Source organism: Globicephala melas, chromosome 19 (assembly GCF_963455315.2).
Source record: "Globicephala melas chromosome 19, mGloMel1.2, whole genome shotgun sequence".
NCBI classification, from domain to species: Eukaryota; Metazoa; Chordata; class Mammalia; order Artiodactyla; family Delphinidae; genus Globicephala; species Globicephala melas.
In genome coordinates this window covers 39,893,517-39,909,156 of record NC_083332.1, presented here as the reverse complement: position 1 = coordinate 39,909,156, position 15,640 = coordinate 39,893,517, and positions in this window count along the sequence as shown.

Here is a 15,640-nt window from a genome sequence, read left to right as displayed (position 1 = left end):
ACAATGGAATTTTTATGGAATTACAGGTGACATCCGCATCAGCACCAAATGAGTTCATCATGATTAAACTTATTACCATTTCTAATTAACCTTGAGTGCCCCTGGATGTTAACTGCACACAAGGCAAGTGTATATGCAGCCTGCAGCTCCTATGGAAAACAAACATTACACATCACACAACCTTTAAAATAGTTTAAGAAAGAACGGCTTAGGACACATTTGTACTTATTGCAAAGGATCATAAAATGGAAGTATCAATAATAATCTGAAGACTTTGAGCAACAAAAGTTTTGCTCTCAAAACAGAAGTCAGAAAGATGCTTTCCACAAGTCGAATTAGCTTTGAGTGTCATAGGCAGTCATATGGAGAAGGTTTATTTTATTCCCCATAATCAAATTAAGACCTGTTCCTTACCTACCCCTTCCCTCACTGCTAATAGCAAAGTTATCTCTGATGATTGTTGCTAGACAACAAACCTTAGGCCTAGAATCTCTTTATAGCTTCCCGTGTGACAAGGGGACCAGAGGCACGGAGCAGAACAGAACTGATGTGCATACCTGTTTCAGATTGAGCTACTGGAGTGGATTCCAATATGTAGCAGGAAGTGAAAGAGGACAATCATAAACAGCTCCACATCCTGGAAGCACCTTTTTCTAACCATGAAATGTGCTGCTCATCCTGCCTGCTGTAGGGAGCATAACTGACAGACATTTCCAACTGCTGTCCCACTGGATCTGCTACTACATGTGCTCCAAAATCAGCCATTGACCCAGCATGACAGTGATACTAGTGCAGGATCATTGCAGCAAAACGTGGGACTCCTACAGAGGGCACCTTCTACCTGACGACTCCCAATGTTTTAGCCAAAACTTTGATGAAATTGCACTGCAGTTCAAATCATTGCTATACCATCCTCCTTCCTCTCCCTTCTCTTTCACAGGGATCAAAACTTCATCCCAATCTAAGGGCGCTCTCTCTGATTTTTTTCAGCATATCAGTTCTCATCTTGGCAACTGTTTCTTGAAAGACCCAAGCTAATCCACCTCCTCATTAGTAAACAGGACCCAGAAAATATTCTAAGTTCTGATAAATGAGTGTAACAACATGTTTCCAGAGTGATTACCTAGAGGAAAAGAAGGCAAAATTCCTCAAAATGTATTGGGTTGGCCAAAAAGTGCCTTTGGTTTTTAAGTAAAAATAAGACATTTTTCATTTTTACCAAGACCTTTATTGAACAACATATTCATCATTTGTTCCACTACCTTCTGCCATTTTTCAGGCAACTTCATAATTCCATCTTCCCAAAACTTTTTATCGTTTTGAGCAAAGAACTGTTCCAGGTACCTTTTACAGTCTTCCAGGGAATTGAAATTTTTTCCATTGAGAGAATTTTGTGAAGACCGAAATAAATGGAAATCCGAAGGTGCGATGTCTTGTGCATACGGTGGATGAATCGGAACTTCCCAGCCAAGCTGTAACAGTTTTTGCCCAGTCATCAAAGAAACATGCGGTCTTGCATTATCCTGATGGAAGATTATGCGTTTTCTATTGACTAATTCTGGACGCTTTTCATTGAGTGATGCTTTCAGTTGGTCTAATTGGGAGCAGTACTTGTTGGAATTAATTGTTTGGTTTTCCAGAGGAGCTCATAATAGAGGACTCCCTTCCAGTCCCACCATATACACAGCATTGCCTTCTTTGAATGAAGACACCAGCCTTTGGTGTGGTTGGTGGTAGATGATTTCACTTGCCCCACCATCTCTTCTGTTCCACGTTACCGTACAGAATCCGCTTTTCATCACCCGTCACAATTTGTTTTAAAAATGGAACGTTTTCATTACGTTTCAGTAGAGAATCGCATGCGGAAATATGGTCAAGAAGCTTTTTTCGCTTAACTTACGTGGAACCCAAACATCAAAGCAATTCACATAACCAAGCTGGTGCAAATGATTTTCACCTCTTGATTTGGATATTTTGAGTATGTCGGCTATTTCCCGCGCGGTATAACATTGATCGTTCTCAATTAATGTCTTGATTTGATCGCTATCAACTTCAACTTGTCTGCCCGACCATGGAGCATCGTCCAGCAAGAAATCTCCAGCATGATACTTCGAAAACCACTTTTGATGCATTCAGTCAGTCACAGCACCTTCTCCATACACTGAACAAATCTTTTTTTGCATTTCAGTGGCGTTTTTACCTTTCTTGAAATAATAAAGCATCATATGCTGAAAATGTTGCTTTTTTTCTTCCATCTTCAATATTAAAATGGCTACACAAAAATTCACCAATTTTGTAAGTTTTTTTTTTTTTTAATGCACATTGATGTGACAGCTGTCACAATACAATCTAACAGAATTGTTTCAAATGAAGTTAAAGACAACTAAGCACTACTAGAGCCATCTTACAGAAAAAAACAAATGAACTCTTTGGCCAACCCAGTACTTGGTGGTTTCAAAGAAAATATAACCAGAGAAGTAACAATTTTATCTTGCTGGCAGTTATTAAAATGCCTCTACTCTGTATTGCTCGGCATAACGTGGGACTTGTCCATATCAAAACCCAGTTCTTGATAAGTTGTCAACTCAGTTTAGGAGCAAATATTTTACTTTCTTCATCATATCAGAGTTATATATCCATATGCCAATTAAAAAGCAGCATATTTTACACATTTCTCTTTTGTAGCCTAATATTATTAAAACTCTCAGTGGCTCCATAAATTGAGTGATACCTATATTAGAAGAATGGACATTTTTATTAAAATTTAAAGACACTTAACTCATATGGTATTGAATAAAAAGAATTTTATTGCTGTCATATACATTTGCATATTACAGTTTTCAGCAGCCAACAGGCAAGAAGAAGTGCTACCTAGAAAGCTCCATTGTCTTGGGTGAAATTTCCCTGAGGGATATGTTAAAATCTTGAATTCAGGCAACTCTATCCTCACTTTTTTTTTTTTTTTTTTTGCAAATCCTTTAATATCAAATCTTTCTTATTTTCATAAACCACAATGCATTGGATGTTAAAACCATCCTGTTTCATGAAGCTAGCTTCACCAATATTTTTGGTTTCAGACATTCTATTTTATGATACTCATACTCACACCTATCACATAGTACACCTAATCACCTGATCACAGATTATTGGCCCTTACTGATTTATCACCCTATTTAATATAGATTTTATTTAGCTAGTGCTGTCTGCTCTGCTCTCCTGAAATAATATTTATGGATAGTATATCCTACCACACTAGTTAGCAAAGAAAAAAAATGGAATGCCCTAAGTGTAATATAAAAGAGAAATAAACAAAAAGTTACTATAAAATCATTTTTTAATATGGAGATGACTGAGCATAACTACACTAAAACAGAATAAAGTAACTGAGTGCTTACCTCTAAACACAAAAATATTATCAGTGTATCAGCTACAAAACCAGACTGCTACAGTTGGGTTGTGTTGGTGACTAAATCAGGACAAGCAGTATTGCTATAAAAAAGTTGTTCTGAAATAATGCATAACTCTTGCTAAACCTCAAAACCAAACAAAGTAAATATTTCCTCACTATACCGAGTAGTTTTTCTCCAGAATTTAGTGCATATTAGACTATATTGCATTATAGATTCAAATGATTATTAATTATATATAGTTTTATACATATACACATAATATACATAAATAAATTATATTTCCTCCTCGAATGATCAGAGAGAGATTCACAGGTTGTGTTGAATATGGGAAATATTTTTTGGGGGAAGAGGGCTGCCCCACAATTTAGATGAAGGTGGAGAGTCACAGTCAATGTGCAGTGAAAAATGTCTTCATATATTTCTGAACGCCATTCCAGAATATGGTTCTCCCTTGTTCAGAATGTTTATCCTAGTTTATAGTTAGCCCCATTTGTAAAGTTCGAATTAAATCCCTGTCCTTATTTGAGAAAGCATAAGGCCAAATAAGTGGGAAACATATTTTGGATATATAGACGACTTATTCTTAGTTGATTATTTGTACCAACTTTAAAATAATACAAAATTATCACGAGTCTAAAGGAAAGCAATACAGAATTATTCACACCTTATAGATTTCTAAGTGTTATGTAGACACATTTTATCACCTCAGCTTATGGTAAAATCTCTTCCGCTTTTTTTTTTCCCATTTCTCTTCATTTCTCTCTGAGGTGGCAGCCTAGAGACATCCCACCTGGTTTTCTGCATTAATATTATCCTGGCAGAATCTCCAATTAGTTATTGCAACATACTAACAGTATGCTAGCGTGATGGCGTACCTATTGCAAAAAATACAAGTGAAGCTTTCATCTAAAACTTCCTGTAGAGCATGACCGATGGTTCCTTTCTCTTGGACGTTGTCTGTCCTCTCATAATTGTTTATATGCAGACTTATTTTTATGTCAATCGTCTGATTGGATTATCATCAATTTCACACTACAGGTCAGGAGGGCACAAGAAACCTCCTGCCACAGTTTTATTTTGTAATAGAGTCAGTACCTCTCCAGACTGCTGAAATAGGGTAAAAGAATTTGCTTTTAATTCTAGGACAAATTAAATTTTAATTGCCTGTTAAAACACAAATGTCAAAAGCAAATCTTAAAGGCAGGGTTGCAGTCTTCTCATATATCATGCTTTAGACCTATTTGCATGCAAATTAATTCTTTATTTTAAATACATCTTTTCACAGGCAACACTAACGATTTATTTCAAAACATTATATGGTTATACGACCTTACTCTGTGTGTGTGTCTGTGTGTGTATGCAGCAGAGACAATCAACTTTTTATTTTAAAATATAAAAGTTCTTTCATATATGCATTCAGTCTAACAGCAGATAATTATCTCAGGTGAATGTGGTTCTTTTTAGCTGAAGAGTAAAATCATACACTATGTGTAGTCAGATTTCAGAATTATTTTGGCCTTGAGTTATTGCCCTGCCCAAACATTAGTATGTTTCTGATGTGCCTTATCTCCCTTGCAGTTCCTATTAAAGTGGCCTTATTTTGGAAATGACAAGGTGGTTTGGTAGGCAACAAGTTGTGTTCTGCTAGGTCCTGTTTGGAAAGACATGAAAGTGAAAAATAAGGGATATATTCTTAAGATCCTAGTAGTGCTGATGTGAACATAATTATTTAGTTTCATTCAATTATCATTCAAATATGGCATGTAATTGTGAAACTTATGGAACTATGAAAGTGGAAATTTATAATGATGCAGGCTTAATTTCATTAATTTAATGCATAAAGCACATATTACACAGAGACAGACATCAAATTAAAAACTCTCAGACTCTAATTAGCTTTAGAAATCTCTTATGTCTAATTGATATGGCTGTCATAATTAATTTAAATAATGATTTCAACCTGGCTGTGATGGAGAAAAATACCTCATTTATTAATAATCTTTAAGGGAAATAACATAAGATACGGACATATCTATATCTGTCTAGATAGAGATAGAAGTAGATATAAATATAGATATCCTTCTATTCAGTATAGCCAATGAATCACCTTAGAAATATAGTTTGAAAAGCTTGATTACTATGAGTAAATTATCATTGTCATATTAAATAGTGCTATGATTAACCCAACTTTTTAAAATTCATAGAATATTCAGAACATTTATTTTAATCACTAGTTCTGAATCACTTCTACCAAAATTATGCAAGTGAAATATTTGACTGATTGAAGAATTTTTCATAGAATTCTAGCTTTAAGAGATATTTTAACGAAAAGGATAGATGATAGATGATACCAGATAGACAGACATAGATGGATAGAAATAAAATGTTGGTAAAAAATTAACAGGTTGATGAATCAAAAATATAAATCTAGGCCTAGGCTGTGATGATGGAGAATAATTAGTCATGAAAAGAAATAAAGTGTTAATTTTAATTTTAAAGCATTACAACATGTTCAATCTGTTGATCATCTGGATACGTCAGTATTTATGAAAGTGCCCTTTTGGCTGCACAGTGACTACCTGCCCATGGGTATGCTTATCCAGATCTAGAATATGGTCTCAAATTGGATGGATCTTGATTCAAAGTATATGTCTACATTATGTCTCCATTAGACACCAGGTAAAAGCATTTGTTTAGATTCAAGATGACTGTTTTAAAGAAAAGGAAAAGAAAAAAATGGGCAATAGACATCTTATTGCTTCACTGATAAAAGAAACTTAAGATAAACATCACAATCTCATGTAGCTTGCTTGGAGTATGGTTTTATCATATGGAAGAAATGGAGACCTTTAAATGAAAGACAGCACCCTATAACTCAGAGGCTTTGCATAAACACAGATGAACTATCTTCCAAAAATGATGAAAATGCATAAGAACTCACCAGCACATTTCTTCCTTTGGGATACCAGTATCTGACCTGAGTCTTCCAGAAAAGAAGTTTACCTCTAGTAAGTCTACCTCTAGTGTCAGTCTTTAGCTAATTTACGGAGGGGACACTCCAAACATCCCACCTCAAGGATCCCTTCCTTCCTTACTACAGACATCCAGATTCTTCATACTACTGTTTTCAAACTGGATCACAGGCATGATGAGTACCCAAGCTTGACTCTAAGCCACATTTTGTCATGAGGGTTTTGGAGAGACACCACTTCTTCCCTGTCTTTTCTTAAATTCTCTGAATGGAATGAAGTCATTTCCTCATAGTTTCTTGTAGTATTTTTGTTTTGTTTTGTTCTAACTACGTTAGATTTCCATCATTATTTTCTCTCAAAGGAATGTCTATATTTCTGTTTGAATACATATGGACCAAATTCCACAGGGTAATTCTGAGCTTTCAAAGCAGGTTTTGCAGATTCCTCACTACGTGTGTGTGTGTGTGGTAAACTAAAAAAACAGGCCTCCCAAAGGTATATTTACTTCCTAATCCTTGAAACATGTGAATATCACCCAGTATGGCAAAAGAGTAAATATTAGCTTATGTGGAAAAAAGTGTGATTAAGAATCTTGAGAGGTAAAGTTTATCCTGGATTATCTGGTAATCATATGTATCCTTATAAGAGAAAAGCAGAGGGAGTTTTCAGGCAGACACACATAGTTGATGTGAAGATTAAGGTAAAGATTGGAATGATACTGCCACGAGCTAAGGAATGCCTATAGCCACAAGAAGGTGAAAGATTCGAGGAATAGATTCTCTTGAACCTCTGGAGGGAGTGGTGCCCTGCAGACACCCTGATTTCAGACTCCTATCCTCCGTAACTGTGAGATAATGCATTCTTTTGTTTTAAGCCACCAAATGTGTGGTAATTTTTTGGAGCAGCCATAAGAAACTAATATAACGTGATAAAATATAAACTTGCAGGTCACCTTTATTCCTTAACATCATGTGACTGTGAGTAATTTCTTATTGTCTTAGTTTCCACATCTATAAAAATCAATGTAAAATACTTTCCCACATCATGAAGTGGTTGTGAAGGTTTCAGAAAACAAAGTACTGTACCACATTAAGGAAGATAAACATAGTGACTGACGTAAAATAAGGATGATCATTAAATATTATTGATCATTATTTTTATTAAAACCATAATATTGTTTTAAAAATTTAAACAATAATACTGGAAACTCCTTACAGTTTATTCTTCACCAGTATCATAGCAGAATAAACCACTGCCTCAAATGTAATCCTTTGCAGAGATTTATTTAGCTATTTAAACTGGTCACTACCTGGGGTAATTTGCTCCAGTGTGTTTTTTTGTCAGTAGAAAGAAATGCCTGTGTTGATATTTCTCTCAGAAGCCTTCCTAAGCTGAAGAAAGACAAGGTACAAAATATTACTATTTCAGTGACAGAGGAGAGGTTCCTTCTAAGCTCTCTAACTATAGGAAGAGAGATCATTTCAAGGAAAAATATCATGTGATATATTTTGGGCCATGTCCTCCCAAACTGTTGAAAATACATGTAGTTATCACAACAGATGTTATGCTAGCTGCATTAAAGCATACAAAAAAACAAAACCTCTCGTCTATGCTACTGTGCATCCAGTTTTCACACACACATGCGCGCGCATGCGCGCGCGCACACACACACACACACACACACACACACACACACACACACACACACACACACACACACACACACACACACACACACACAGGCGTCCCCCAGTCTCCCAGACCTTGAAGAATGGACCAGTTAAGAAAAGTAAATGTGCACCTTGAAACGAAGACAGTAGATTTTCCCGATGTGAAATTGCTATGTGTGGAAAACTTCCCAATGAAATTGCATTCTGTCTGCACTAAGAAAAATAACTCATAAAATCTTTAGACACTAGACATGGATCTTGAAGATCCCAATAAAATTATGTTTTTTCCATTGAGGTTTGGCTCCAAATCCCATTCCAGTCATTTTTTTCCCTTCCTCATATTCACTATAGAAGCTGGAAAAGCTAAATATTCACTGTGGCCCAGTGATACAATTTTATGAGTATTGATGTAAGTTTCCTGCACTGATGTTGCTTCATTGCTTTCTTTCCCTGCTTTATGTTCCACATGTGGATGTTATATCTGGAATTGGGCAGCCATCTTGTAAATAATAACTTGAAAACATGAGTCAAAGGTGTGTGCACGCTCAAACACACACACAAACACAAATACACAAATATTTCAGCAGAATCCCTAGCTTACATTATGAGCTGCTGAACCATCAACTTCAGCCAACTGGAATATTCAGCCCCCTGGAATATACAGCCCTGCATATTAGTTTTATTATTACTGGCTGTGAATGCATTGCCAACTGGTATATCATAGGAGGGTATGACCTGAGGGTATGTCCATAATCCACAAAGCACCTATTCAAAGTATATGCAAATGGCAAAGGCATGCTTCCAACCTCAAGGATCTCATATTTAAGGTGGGTTAAAATCATTCCTATGTGAAAACAATGAAGTATGATGATTATTTTAATGGTATATTCAAGGCACAAGACCAGTGTACAGGAATGAGGACATCAAAAATGAAGGAACTTGGGCTTCCCTGGTGGCGCAGTGGTTGAGAGTCCACCTGCCGATGCAGGGGACGTGGGTTTGTGCACCGGTCCAGGAAGATCCCACGGAGCAACTAGGCCCGTGAGCCATGGCCGCTGAGCCTGCGCATCTGGAGCCTGCGCTCCGCAACGGGAGAGGCCACAACAGTGAGAGGCCCGCGTACCGCAAAAAAAAAAAAAAAAAAAAGAAGGAGCTCAAGGCCTCACATATAAGGCAGTGTTTCTTCTAAGCCTTAAAGAATGACCCTAGGGGACTTCCCTGGTGGCACAGTGGTTAAGAATCTGCCAATGCAAGGAACACAGGTTCGATCCCTGGTGTGGAAGATCCAACATGCCACGGAGCAACTAAGGCCATGCGTCACAACTACTGAGCCTGCACTCTAGAGCCCGCATGCTGCAACTACTGAGCCCATGCACCCTAGTGCCCGCACTCCACAACTACTGAGCCCACGTGCTACAACTACTGAACCCTGCATGCCTAGAGCCTGTGCTCCTCAACAAGAGAAGCCACAGCAATGAGAAGCCCACACACTGCCACAAAGAGTAGCCTCCACTTGCCACACCTAGAGAAAGCCCACACACAGCAATGAAAACCCAACACAGCAAAAAATAAAATTAAAAAAAAAAAATGGAATGACCCTAGGTGTATCAGCAGAGATCAGCTGCTCTTGATATAGGAAACTAAGTACAAACACAAGAATGGGCATGTGCTGGTAATTATATGCTTAAGTATTACGTAACTATGGAGCTCTTAAGACGGCAGAAAAAGTTACAACAGTTAAGCTGGATAGCTTGGCAAGTGCCAAATCAAGAAAGAGTATAACCATAGGCAACATTGTTGACAACTTATCAAAGTATACTACAAAACTACAATCATCAAAACAGTATAGTACTGGCACAAAAACCACACATAGATCAATAGAACAGAATAGAGAGCCCAGAAATGGACCCACACTTATATGGGCAATTAATCTATAATGAAGGAGGCAAGAATGTACAGTGGGGAAAAGACAGCCTCTTCAATAAATGGTCTTGGGGCAACTGGACAGCTACATGCAAAAGAAACTGGACTATTCTCCCACACCGTGCACAAATATAAATTCAGAATGGATTAAAGACTTAATATAAGAACGAAAACCATAAAACTTCTGGAAGAAAACATAGGCAGTACAGTCTTTGAATTCAGTCTTAGTAATATTTTTTTGAATGTGTCTCCTTAGGCAAGGAAAATAAAAGCAAAAATAAATAAATGGAACCATATCAAATGAGCACAGAGAAGGAAACTATCAACAAAATGAGAAGGACCCCTGCAAAATGGGAGAAGATATCTGCAAATGATATATCCAATAAGGGGTTAATATCAAAAATATACAAAGAACTCATACAACTAAATATCCAAAAAAACACAAAGCAAAAGAAACCGATTAAAAAATGGGCAGAGGACCTGAATAGACATTCTTCCAAGAAAGACAAACACATAGCCAACAGGCACATTATAAAAAGATGCTCAACATAACTAATCAGAGAAAATGCAAGACAAAACTGCAATGGGATATCACCTCACGCTGGTCAGAATGGCCATTATGAAAAAGACAACAAAGAACAAGCATTGGTGAGGATGCAGAGAAAAGGGAGCTCTCCTGCACTGTTGCTAGGAATGTAAATTGGTGCAGCTACTATAGAAAACAGTATGGAGATTCCTCAAAAACTTAAGAAAGAGTTAATGTATGATCCAGCAATTCTATTCCTGGGTATTTATCCAAAGAAAGTGAAAGTGATAATTAGAAAAGATATATGTACCCCAATGTTTGTTGCAGTATTATTTACACTAGCCAAGATATGGAAGCAACCTCATTGCCCATCAATAGATGAATGAATAAAAAAAATGTTGTGTGTGTGTGTGTGTGTGTGTGTGTGTGTGTGTGTATGTGTATATATATATTTCTATATATAGTGGAATATTACTTGGTCATAATAAAGAATGAAGTCTTGCCATTTGCAACAATGTGGATGGACCTAGAGGGTATTATGCTAAGTGAAATAAGTCAATTAGAGAAAGACAAATATTGTGTGGTTTCATTTACATCTGGAATTTAAAAAAATAAATGAACAAACAAAACCAAATAGAGTTACAGATACAGAGAACAAATAGGTGGTTGCCAGAGGGAGAGAGGGGGAGGGGAGGAAAGGAACAGGTGAGGGAGAGTTAGAGGAATAAACTTGAGTTGCAAAATAAATAAGGCGGTGAAATGTGCAGCATGCAGAATATAATCAGTAACTATGTAATGTCTTTGTATGGTGACAGTTGGTAACTAGATTTATCATGGTGATCTCTTTGAAACATCTAGAAATATCAGAACACTATGTTATGTAACAGGAACTAACACAGTGTTGTAGGTCAGTAATACTTCAAAACAAACAAACTCAGAAAAAGAGACTAGATTTGTGGTAACCAGAGGTGAAGGGTGGGACAAGGGGGAATTGGATGAGGATAGTTAAAAGGTACAAACTCCCACTTATAAATAAGTACTAGGGATGTAATGTACAACATGATAAATATAATTAACACTGTTGTATGTTATATGTGAAAGTTAAGAGAGTAAATCCTAAGGGTTCTTATCACAAGGAAAAAATTTCTATTTCTTTAAATATGTGTCTGTATGAGATAATTGGTGTTCACTAAACTGATTGTGGGTCATTGCTTCATGATGTATGTAAGTCAGATCATTATGCTGTACACCTTAAACTTATACAGTGCTTTGTGTCAATTATATCTCCATAAAACTGGAGGGAAACAAAGAAAGAGTATGAACCGTAAGCAAAATTGTTGAGAATTTATCCTGTGAGCCATGAGCAACCACTGAAAATTTCAAAGTAGTTAGTCAAATAGTCATGTTTTACTGTTTTGAACAAAGGTGTCAAGAACTCAGCTAAAAGAATACTATAGAGGCTTAGATAAGTCAAGCAGCAATAGAGTTTCAGTGGAGTATTTCAGTTTTACTAATTATAGTGAATACTCAGATTTTAATTTCCTGGGTTCATATCCTATCTCTGTCATTTATGAGCTGTGTGACAAAGTAAATAACGTCTCTTTGCTTCAACTATTCTTGTGTGAAGTTGGAGTAATAATTACATCTCATACAATTGTTATGAGGATTAGACAAATCTGTACTGATACAAACATTTATAACAGTATTTGACAAAAATAAGCATTATGTAAAATTGATAAATAGGAAATCAAGTATGCAAATAAATCACTTTTATAAGGAGTAAGAGCCAAAAATGGTTTCAGGTTTCTTTATAGGGAGCCTGTTGGCTTTCCTCTTAATCCTTTAGCAATTAAATCTTCTCATTTAAAAATTTCATTTTTCAAAAAATTGACTATTTCTGCCTTGAAAATGACTAATTCTGTTGCACAACAGAAAATGGTTTTAAAAATTCTCAGTATTCTAGTATATGAAATCATCATGGCATTCTTCTGTGAATTTTGAAGCAATGCTAAAACTTCTTAGCATATACTAATGTCACAAAGTACAACATACATACACACAGGAAAACAAAAGGAGAAAATTATTTTCACATTTTTTTCGTTTTCAGAAGATGTAAGCTTTAAGTTTATTTTCTGGAAAGTTCGCAGTAATCAAGAAAACTAAGTTTAACCAAAAAAAACAAAAAAAAAGGAAAAATAATAATGTGTGTATGTGCTTGTGTGTCCTTTTAGTCCTGCCATTTGATCCTGCATAATAAAATTTTTAATGTTATTTTTTTCAGAAATTAGCAACTGCGTACAAATTTCCATTTTGAAAGTGGCCTTCCAATGGTGATTTTGATAATTGTGTGAAAATGAAGAGTTTTAATAAACTGTGGCAACATAATAAACTGTCATAGAGGACTAATTATCACTTAAGGAACTTAAAATAGCTGTCATCTTTTCATACTGAGAATGTGAACCCTAAACAACCATAGAGAAAGGAAAAACAATTAGTTTCTGCAGAAGCATGCAAAAGAGCTATTTTCTGCCTTGCTAGGAGTAATAAAAGAACTAAATGTGAATAGTCATTCATCATGCAGACGGAGCCATTTGTTAGATTTGTATTTTATGGAACTTAAAGATACTCAAAACTCTATTAAAATTTAGAAAAAGGTTGTTTTTTTTTTTTTTTTTTTTCCTATTTTAAAAGAATTCTTTGCAAAGTGAGTTTTGTTACTTCCTAAAACATCTTCCTGGTCATTTAGGTTCCCTTGGAAACATCATGATTCCTGTTAGTTATTGAAAATTTATTCTTATAACATCATTAGCTTCTGTTTATTCGATAATTTGTCACTGAGAAGTGTCAGACTGTTTGTAAATGTGTGATAAGATTACATAATTATAAGACATAGTCAGAAAACTGACAACTGAAATCTACTTGCCAAAGATGGCAGAACAGTATTCTTGGATATCCAGGCTTCACCAGAATAATTAGAAGTGAAAATCTTTACTCATCTCACATATTCTCAAATTAAACATACAACCTTTTAGACTTTAGAGATTTGTTTCTGTGAAAATTCCCCACATGTTGGCCAGCCTAGGTACTGGGTCCCAGCCCAATCGAATTATGTTCTTTCCTCAAGAAGCCCATAAATAAGAATTCTACTTCCAGTTAGGATATTAAAGAACTATAAGATCATTAGCCCCTCAGTAACACAAAGAAAAATCCAGAAAATATAAAAGTCAAACATATTTAATGGAGAAAGAACACGGATAAACTGATTTCCAGAGAGATGAGGTGGTGGTTGGAAGCTGGAGGTCTGTCAAACCGGAGGCTTTACTTGATAACAGTGAGAAGAGGACAGGAAAGTTACTGTTGCTGAGGGGGTTGGTGGAATAGATTGTAGTTTGCAAGACTTGACATTTGGAATCAACAGTACTTCGCTCAGTATAGCTGTTCTCTTAAAGCCCCTTTCTCAGTGTTACAGGATAGTGAAGGCCTGCGTCGAAAAGCAAAGGAATCCATGCATTCTTACCCATTTTCACAGTGGTTGGCATCAGAGTCTCTGCTAAGACAAAATAGAAAGGTGAAACCCAGGTCTAATACCTTCCTAGCTGAAAACTCAAACACTGATAAAATAAAAGTGAGCAGCCCTAGGCTGCAACAGTGCTGGGTTTTGAGAGCTGGTCTCACCTGAGTATATCTCAAATTTATTAAACCTGTACAGCTTAACTCTTGGGAATATTTAAATATTCTTCTTCTCATGTTGGTCTCCAAACATAGAAAACAGATGGGGAAAAAAAAGAATTTCAACTGAGACTTTTACACCCAACAAAAATGTCTTTTAAATACTGAGGTGAAATAAAGATATTTTCAGATTTTAAAAAATCAAATGTTAGACATAATACTATAGATGCAATAATTTTATTTAGAAATAATAAAATGGAGCTGAGGTCAGTGTCAAAAATAATTTAAATTCTGATTATAATTTCTGTAAGTCATCTTTTAAAAGAAATGGTCAGCAGTCAAGGCTATTTAGGGACAGGTAATAGCATCAGGCATAAAATGAATTTCTCAAGAGTTGTGAGGATGAAATAAAATAGTGTAAGTAAATCACATCACATGGAATGTGACATATGATATCTAATAGATAATTTGCAGTTATATATTTTAGCTATTTTTTCTTTTCCTTCTCTTCCCTTCTCTTTTCATACCATTTATTACCTCCCATCCAATACTGTTTTCTTTCTTTTATCTTTCTTTCTTTCCCACTTCATCTCTTTCTCCATTCCACCTTTTGAATTTTTTAAATCCTGTATTCATTCTCTCATTTCTCTCCTCTTCTCCTCCCCTGTTACTCCCTCGTCTCTCCTCCCTCTCTTCCATCTTATTATTTCTTTTCATAGTGAAGATGGATATTAGTCTAGATAATATCTGCCTCATTTTCTTTTATCAAGTCAATATGTGGAGAGTAGATTCAGAAGGCTTGAAGAACTATATGTCTACAAGTTTACTTAGACTTACCTTAGAAGAATATCTACTTGCGTGGGAACTTTCTCATATCACTAGACAGAAAATATTAAATTTATATAACTGAAATCTAAACATTTATACAATAGTTCTTCTAAATCAATCTATAAATTGATTACATCAGAATTATACAAGAAACATTAAAACTGTATTTTCTCGAAAGCCCTCTCGGATTTCTCAGAGTAGAAATTGGGATATTTTTCCTCTCTTCCAGAGATTCTTTTTTTGTTTTTTTTTTAAACATCTTTATTGGAGTATAATTGCTTTACAGTGTTGTGTTAGTTTCTGCTGTATAACAAAGTGCATCAGCTATATGCATACGTATATCCCCATATCCCCTCCCTCTTGCGTCTCCCTCCCACCCTCCTTATCCCACTCCTCTAGGTGGTCACAAAGCACCGAGCTGATCTCCCTGTGCTATGCAGCTGCTTCCCAGTAGCTATCTGTTTTACATTTGGTAGAGTATATATGTCAGTGCCACTCTCTCACTTCATCCCAGCTTACGCTTCCCCCTCCCCATGTCCTCAAGTCCATTCTCTATGTCTGTGTCTTTATTCCTGTCCTGCCCCTAGGTTCATCAGAACCATTTTTTTTTTTTTAGATTCCATATGTATGTTAGCATACGGT